Source organism: Enhydra lutris, unplaced genomic scaffold, assembly GCF_002288905.1.
Source record: "Enhydra lutris kenyoni isolate GAN:26980312 unplaced genomic scaffold, ASM228890v2 scaffoldscaffold12, whole genome shotgun sequence".
Classification (NCBI taxonomy): Eukaryota; Metazoa; Chordata; class Mammalia; order Carnivora; family Mustelidae; genus Enhydra; species Enhydra lutris.
Genome location: NW_019154096.1, coordinates 41120813 through 41129931, shown reverse-complemented (window position 1 = coordinate 41129931; position 9119 = coordinate 41120813). Strand labels below are relative to the sequence as shown.

The 9119-nt window shown below is 40.4% G+C and overlaps 1 protein-coding gene across 1 annotated transcript in view; it reads right to left on the bottom strand.

Annotated features, from left to right (window-relative positions):
- The window catches only part of LOC111145281 (membrane associated ring-CH-type finger 8), a 138095-nt gene extending 130219 nt beyond the window's left edge, over nt 1-7876 (bottom strand). Inside the window, exon 1 of the mRNA XM_022500112.1 lies at nt 7520-7876. The gene's annotated coding sequence lies outside the window, so the exon portion shown is untranslated. The remainder of the gene's footprint in view (nt 1-7519) is intronic.
- Nucleotides 7877-9119: the final 1243 nt, after the last annotated feature.

The window sequence follows — 9119 nt, the reverse complement described above, 5'->3', positions numbered from 1 at the left end:
AGGGAGGGAGACAAACCATAAGTGACTCTTAATCTCACAAAACAAACTGAGGGTTAATGGGGGGAGGGGGGGTTGGGCGGGGGATTATGGACATTAGGGAGGGTATGTGCTATGGTGAGTGCTGTGAAGTGTGTAAACCTGGCAATTCACAGACCTGTACCCCTGGGGATAAAAATATATTATATGTTTATAAAAAATAAAATAAAAAAAATTTAAAAAAGAAAAAAATCCTTTGTCAGATATATGAATTGCAAATATTTGTTCTCATTCAAAGCAGTCTTTTGGGCGCCTGGGTGGCTTAGTGGGTTAAAGCCTCTGCCTTCGGCTCAGGTCATGATCCCAGAGTCCTGGGATCGAGTCCTGCATCGGGCTCTCTGCTCAGCAGGGAGCCTGCTTCCCTTCCTCTCCTTTTGCCTGCCTCTCTGCTTTCTTGTGATCTCTGTCAAACAAATAAATAAAATCTTTTTTTAAAAAGGCAGTCTTTTAAAGTGCAGAAGTTTTTAATTTTTATTAAGTCTAATTTAACATTTGAAAATGTTTATACTTAGTACTTTTTGTATCATTCATAAGACTCAATCCTTTCTCCCTCAGACTGAGAATAACACATGATTGTCTGCTTTCCACTTCTATCATAATGTTGGATTTGAGGTGTTAGCCAATGCAGTAGGTCAAAGAAAGAAATTAAGAAGGAAAGAAAGAAGGCAGGCAGGAAGGAAGAAAGAAATGGCATACTGACTGGAAAGGAAGAAATAAAACTGTCTTTATTCAATGATCACATTATGTAGAAAATTCTTAAAACGTAACCAAAAGACTACTAACAGTAGTACGGGAATTTAGAAAGGCTACCAGATACTAAGAGAATACAAAAAACTGTATTTCTACATATGAGCAATGAATAAGTAGGAAATGATTTTTAATCCCATTTGTAACATCAAAAACCATAAAATATTAAGATATAAACTTGACAAAATATGTACATGACATGTACACTACAAAATTAAAAACAGTTCTTTGAAACAGATCTTTGAAAATAAAGAACAAAGGTAAAGAATTTATACTAACCAATTTCAAACCACACATAAAGCTACAGTAAGAAAGGCAGTATGGTACTGACATAGGGACAGACTTATAAACCAACAGAAGAGTGAGTCCAGAAATAGATCCACATATATCTTACCAGTTGACTCCCAACATAAAATGGCAAGGTAATGCAATGGGCAAGGAATAAAGGACAACAAATGTAATATGGAAAGGATAATCTTTTCAACTAATGATACCAAATCAACTGTGTACTCATCAAGGAACCTAGATCCCTATCTCATACATATGCTATTAACCCCTAAAAATAGATCACAGACCTAAATATATAAATTATAAAACTTCTAGGAGAAAACTTCTATGGCCTGCTTTTCTTCATATAAAAACACTTTACTTATATCTTTGTATATTAATAAATATACATCTAGGGGCACCTGGGTGGCTCGTGGGTTAAAGCCTCTGCCTTAGGATCGGGTCGTGATCCCAGGGTCCTGGGATCAAGCCCCACGTCGGGCTCTCTGCTCGGCGGGGAGCCTGCTTCCCCTTCTCTCTCTGCCTGCCTCTCTGCCTACCTGTGATCTCTGTCAAATAAATAAATTTAAAAATATATATATATATACATCTTTTATACTTTTTAAAAGGTAGGAAAAATAAAGGACAAAGAGAATCCTTAAAACCTTTTTAAACATGTCTTCATTTTTAAAATCAAATTTCAAAACCCACAAGTTCCTTATCCACAGAGTCAATCTTTCTTCAAGTGAAATACAGAAATATTCAAAGGAAAAGAAAAAAAAATTTTACCCTCCTTTCATATGGTTTCAATAGAATGAGGCTGTAGGGAACTGCGGTTTTTCCCTCAGTAACTATTTTCTAAGTGCTATGCTAAAGCCATAAATAATAAAATAAATCTGCCTAAAATATATTAATACCATCCATAACTTCTAAAGATAAAAGAGTTACCAGAAGATCATGAAAATATGAGAAATAGTCTGTACTGCTATTTGGTCTGGAAGTGGCCTGCCATGGCTGATAAAAGATTCATGATGTAGCACATAGGATTATAAAATTTTTTAATTATAATAAAACAAATTGAAAATATTCTTTTTTTTAAAGCTTTTATTTATTTATTTGACAGACAGAGATCACAAGCAGACAGAGAGGCAGGCAGAGAGAGAGGAAGGGAAGCAGGCTCCCTGCTGAGCAGAGAGCCCGATGTGGGGCTCAATCCCAGTACCCTGAGCCGAAGGCAGAGGCTTTAACCCACTGAGCCACCCAGGCGCCCCCAAATTGAAAATATTCTAAGCATAAATTCTCCCCCCCAATAATTTAGAGAATATCTCAAGAAATATATTACTAACTCTTGGTTATGAGTTGTGGTTAACAAAATGATAAATAAAAAGAAGAGTCAATTATAGTGCATTAATTTAACCATCATGGCTTCCCATAACACCAAATGAAAGGCAACCCATAATGCAATGCTACTGCCCATGTATTATTTGTTGTGCATAACAAATTACCTCAAGACTCATTTAAAACAATGAACATTTACTATCTAACAATTATTATGGGTCAGCAATCTAGGCAGCTAAACTGGGTACCTCTGGCTCATGGTCTGTCACAAGGCTGCAGTCAAAACTACTGGCCGGGTTATAGGATCATCTAAAGGCTTGGCTCTGTGTAAAAGGGAGGAAGGAGGAATTTGCTTCTAAGCTCACTCAGATGGCTATGGGCAAGTCTTGCTCCCTCACCACACGAGTCTCTGCATAGGGCTGCTCACAACATAGCAACCTTTTCTGTGTTGTGTTTTGTTTTGTTTTAATATCCTCCCTTCTCTTAGGTGTACAATTCAATGGTTTTTCACATATTCACAGAATTGTGCAACCACCAGCACAATCAATTTTAGGACATTTCATCATCCTAAAAAGAAACAATACTGATTATCAAATCTCCCATCTACCCCCAACCCAACTCCCAGCTCTAGGCAATCACTGACATATTTTCTCACTGTATACATTTGTGTATTCTGGAAATTCTGTATAAATGTAACCATACAATATGTGGCCTTTTGTGACTTTTATCATTTAGCATCAGGTTTTCAAAGTTCATCTATTTATGTTGTAGCATGAATCTGTACTTCATTCCTTCTATGGCTGAGTAATATTTCCCTGTATAATACAAACCACATTTTATTTATCCATTTATCAACTGGCATACAGTGGTTTCTATTTTTTAGCTATTATGAATATCGACACTGAACATCTACGTACAAGTTTTGGTGTGAATATAAATTTTAATTTTTCTTTGGGTATAAACCTAGGAGTGTAGTTGCTATGCCATTTGCAATCCCTATGTTCAGCTGTTTGAGGAAGTACCAGACTGTTTCCCTAAGTAGTTCCATCACCTTGCATTCCTCGTAACAGTGTATGAAGATTCTAATTTCTCCACTATCTCCTCAACACTTGCTATTATGTTTTTTACTACATCCATCCCTGTGGGTATGACATGGTATTTCATTGTGGTATTCATTTGCATTTCCCTGGTGGCTAATGAAATCAAGCTTCTTTTCAGGTGCTTATGGGCCATTTGTACATCTTGTCTGAAGAAATGTCCATTCAAATCCTTTGTTTTTAAAATGAGTTTCTGTTCCTTTTATTGTTGAGCTCTAAGTCTTCTTTACATGCTCTAGATACTTGACTTTTCTTATTAGGTATATGATTTGCTCATACCAAATAAAAGACAGCATATAGACAGGAGAGCAGCAGGAACTCTCATACACTGCAGGGAGGAAACTAAAACAGCACAACCACAACAGAAAGTAACGGCAATATTTAGGAAATTACAGATACCCATACCCTACAAGCAGCAACCCCAATCCTAGCTGTTTACCTCAGTGAAATCCTTACACTTCTTAAAAACATGGGTGGAACCTTAGTGGGGGGAAAAACATGAATGAAACATAGTAACCTAAGTGGAAAAGTCTCAGAAAAAAATCCACATAGTATGATCCTATTTATATAAGGTTCAAAAACATGTAAAAGTAAACAATGTTTGGGGGAGTAGTATACACATAAAATAAGTTTATGAAGAAAAGCAAAGAAATGATAGAATTCAGTACATGCTTACTCCCGAAGGAAAGGAAAAGGGGTGTCTAATCAGGAAGGGGCACACAGGTTTCAATGGTGTGATAATATTCCATTTTTTAAGCTTTATATATGCAAATTACACATTTTTGTACATGTAACATATTTCATAAATATTTTTTCAGAGAGCTACACTGACATCTGAAGATCTCTCTAATATATACACTGAAGAAATTTCATTCCAATATACTTAATGCAGATGAAGAGTATTAGTGAACCAAAAACTACATATAAACAATATTATCAATTACTTTTAACCCAAAAAAGTGTATGCTTTGTGGAACTGAGAATATGGATTCCCTGCCTTTTCCTGCTTCTTCATGCCTTTCTGTAAGCCTGTCTTCCTGACCCAACATTTATCACAATGATCTAGATTACATACCACCTCCTCTAGGAGGTTCTGCCATTCAATCTATCAACTGATGGGTTCTTGTTCTCCTCTCAATTTCCACGGTATTTGTATTACTTCAAGGCCCTCATCACATTATCCCTAGAATGCATGTGATTTAACTCCTCTGTCAAAGATAAGCACCTGAAGATCTAGAACACTGATTACAAGAGACTGGCTCATAAAAGACACTCAATTTTTTCTTGACTATTGAATGAATGAATGAATTTGAAAATTCAGGAATTTCAGAGAGAGGTGAGTAAAAGATTTGGCCTAGTTTTCTTTAAAACTCTCAAAAATTATAAAAAGTTAAAAACTATACTCCTTGGAAAAGAATTTCAACACTGAAATTCTTCAAGATACAGCAAATACAAGATTAACAGTGGTCGGTTAAAATATAAAATGTTTAGGGGCGCCTGGGTGGCTCAGTGGGTTAAAGCCTCTGCCTTCGGCTCAGGTCATGATCTCACGGTCCTGGGATCGAGCCCCACATCGGGCTCTCTGCTCAGCATGGAGCCTGCTTCCTCCTCTCTCTCTCTCTCTCTCTGCCTGCCTCTCTGCCTACTTGTGATCTCTGTCAAATAAATAAATAAATAATCTTAAAAAAAATCAGCATGCGCTAGGAGTTTAAAAAATAATAAATTAAAATAAAATATAAAATGTTTATACTGCATACATTGATTATTTTCCATAATCACAGGGGACCAAATCATAGGTATAATAACTTCGTGAAAGATTATTTACCATCAGAACAGTCAACTGCCTTAGAACATATCTTAAAGTCAATCATATAACTGGAGGACAGGTAGAGTTTTATCTTTTATAGAAAAAGAAAATAGTAAATATCATTTCCTGACCCAAATTTGTTACTTTTAGAAATTTAAGCAACTTTTTTTTTTCTTTCAGATATTTAAATTGTTTACCAGGGAACCTTGGTGGCACAGATGGTTGAGCAACTGACTCCCCGTTTCTGCTCAGGTCATGGTCTCAGGGTCATGAGATGGAGCCCCTAGTCAGACTCCAGGCTCAGCATGGACACTCAGCAGACACTCTCGCCCTCTACCTCTGCCCCATCCTCCTCCTGTGCTTGCTCAAGTTCTCTCTAAAATAAATAAGTAAATCTTTTTTTAAATTTAAAAATTAAAAAAAATAAGTTACCACCAAAAGTACAAACTTAAACATTATGTGCCTATGGTAGAAAAGGAATTGCTTCATGGTGCAACCACAAATGAAACAGAGCTGTTCTTCAAGAACTAGACACTACTGCTGATAATAGGGAGTCTTGAGTGAATAAATTCATTCCTGTCTATGCATCTATAATTCCTTCCTAAAGCTAATTTAAAGACAAAAATGTTGAAGTAGGGTCGCCAGATTCAGCAAATAAAAATACAGTAAGCCCAGTTAAACTTGAATTTCAGATAAACAATGGATTTTTTTTAGTAATGCATGCCTTATGCAATATTTATACTAAAAACTTTTTCACCATTCATCTAAAATTCAAATTTAAACTAGGTTATCTGTATTTTATCTAGTAACCCTAACTAAAGCCAAAAACTGAGTAGTAATCAATCCAATTTCCTCACTTTGTAGCAGAAACTGAGACGTAAAGAAAATATGTGACTTACCTAAACCTACACCAAAGATTAAGGAAGTGAGTCTACTTTGAACAGAGAAAACAGGGTACCTGGGTGGCTCAGTTATTAAGCGGCTACCTCCAGCTCGGGTCATGATCCCAGGGTCCTGGGATCAAGGCCCGCATTGGGATCCCTGCTCAGAGGGAAGCCTGCTTCTCCCTCTCCTACTCCTCCCTCCCTGCTTGTGTTCCCTCTCTGGTCTCTCTGTCAAATAAATAAAATCTTAAAAAAAAAAAAAAAAAGGAAAAGAAAAGAGAAAACATATTCCATAGATCTCCTTGGGTTCCATTCATAGTACTTTCAACCTCCAATCCTGGCTCACCTCATAGAAGCACCAAGTGGACAAGCTGTAAAAAAACTATGGTTTTCCTCTTTCAATATCAAACTTCAAGTTTCAGTAAATCTCTTATCAACCCTAATCTTCGAAAACAACCAGGAAACTAAGCAATTTCTCTTAGCTTAAAAAAAAGAAATCATCCTAATAATTTTTGGTCTACAGACCACAATATGAAACAGGACCACCTTTTCACCTAAACCCAGTTCTCTCAAAATCCAGGGTTTCAAAATTTGTAGTATGTTCATGTTATTACACGACTATATCGATGTAAGTCATGTATTCTCCCAACTTATATATTTTTCAGAGTTAATGTCCTAATCCATTCAGTTGGGCCTAAATAAAAGTCTTGCAAAAAGTCTTCCACTCCCATTCCATACCTGAGCAAGTTGGTTAATAATGAGCACTAGGTCTATTATAAGCATACACTTAACACCCCTTGGGCCCAAAACGCAAGAAAAGATGGAAACAGAAAGGTCCATCGGAAATTTGGGGGCCTTTCCCACGTCTATATGCGAAATATACCAATTGTCACTCTAACTATATGACACACAGTCGAACAAAATTGAAGGAAAAATAATAGAAAACTCCACAGCAAAAGATTCATCTTCCAGAGCCTATTAAATTAACAAACACAGAACACTTCCTCAACAGTGTAACAGTGCTTTTCAACCTGTGATCCCTGGGGGCCCTCTGGGGTATTGCAGTGGAACAGGAAGAGAGAGAGGCAGACAAAGGTTTCAAGTTTCTTTTCCTTTTTTTTTTTTTTTTTCCTAACTAACTGGGCTTCAGAAGAGGTTCTAAGAAAGGTTTCGTTGCATCAGAAAAGCCTGAGGGGGGTGTGGGGGAAGCAGCAGCATAATCCATTACGACTTTGTATAGTAAGTTTTCTATTAGAAACTTCACCCACATGAACAAGAAGCCAAATCGTGTCAGATGAAAAATTTAAAAACAGGAACTTAGCAATTAAAAGACAGGTATCTACCTAAACTTTCCCTCTGGCAGTTTCCAAAGTATGCAGGTCTTTCTCGAGATCGCACACGTCAGAAGTGGAAGGTCCTCACAGATCACCTAGCCCGACGTTCGTTACAGATGTGGAAACTCAGGCCAGGGCCACGGCTGAGGCTGACTTGCCCAAGGTCTCACAGCCCGCGTGGGCCGGCGACTTCAACAGGGACTCCCCGCTGGCAGCCCCACACCCTAAGCGCCCGACGGATCCTGCAGCCCCGGGCTCAGCCCGATCCCAGGGGCAGCCTCGAGCAGCGGCCCACAACCCGGGGTCGATGCCGCCTTTCCGCCGATTCCACGCCGGAGCTGCGACCCAAGGCGCTGCAGAGCCCTGGCCTCGGCGGCCGCCCCCGCCCACCCCACCTGTCGCAGACTGCACAGCCGGCAGCCACACCCCCTGCCGGGGCCGGGGGCTCTCGGCCCGGTCGGCGGCGGGCAGCAGCTCCTGCAAGCAGCGTGAGGTACGCCCGTTCCGAGGCCGCAGGGGTTACCTCAGGTGGGCGCTGAGCTCGCGGCTGGGCCGTCCGGGCCCGCCCGAAGCATGCCGGACACCAGGATGCAGCAGGGCCGCAGCTCGGCCGTCACCGGGCCTGTTTACACCCCTCCGCCGGAGGACGCCACGGCCCCGTCACGTGACATGCGCGTCACGTGTTCGCCCGGGGCAGAGGTTATGGAGGTGTTGCCTGGCAACGACGGGCGCGCTAAGGGGTGGGCGAGGAGCCGCGGAGGCTGTGGCGGCTGCGAAGGCTTCTGCTTCCCTGGTCTCGGCGAGGCCCGCGGGTCCTACGCGGTCAAGACGCGGAAGGGGAGAGACCGTTCCTGTTTCCCACCGTCCCTTTGTGAGCCCTAGGCTCGACCGCTTATATTATTAGTGCTTTGAAAGGAGAAGGGAATTCGGTCAGGTATTCTGATGTTGAACTTGGAGAAAAAAATGGAAATACTTCTTAACCTAAGACTAACAAACGAAGGCGGAGTGTTTGTTTACCTTAAGGAATATTTGTTTCCTTTCGCTCCCTAATCTGGAATGAATGGCTATTCCACAGCCTACCCCACCCTGACTCCCATCCTAGAATGGGTGTGAGGAAGGCTTATGGGACTTCCAACTTCTATTTTAAATTATATTTTATTATCATTTTCATGAGAATTAGCTTTTGCATCTGTAAATACAAACATACCTAAATAAATATTTGATTCAGGGGGCACCTGGGTGCCTCAGTGGGTTAAAGCGTCTGTCTTCAGCTCCGGTCATGGTCCCTGGGGTCCTGGGATCCAGGCCCGCGTCTGGCTCTCTGCTCAGCGGGGAGCCTGCTTTCTCCTCCTCTCTCTCTCTGCCTGCCTCTCTGCCTGCTTGTGATCTGTCAGTCAAATGAATAAAATAAAATCTTTTAAAAAATATTTGATTCAGCATTCAGGTTTTTTTTAAAGATTTTATTTATTTGGCAGAGAGAGATCACAAGTAGGCAGAGAGGCAGGCAGAGAGAGAGAGGAGGAGGAAGGAGGCTCCCCGCCGAGCAGAGAGCCCGATGAGGGACTCTATCCCAGGACCCCGAGATCATGACCTGAGCCGAAGGCAGAGG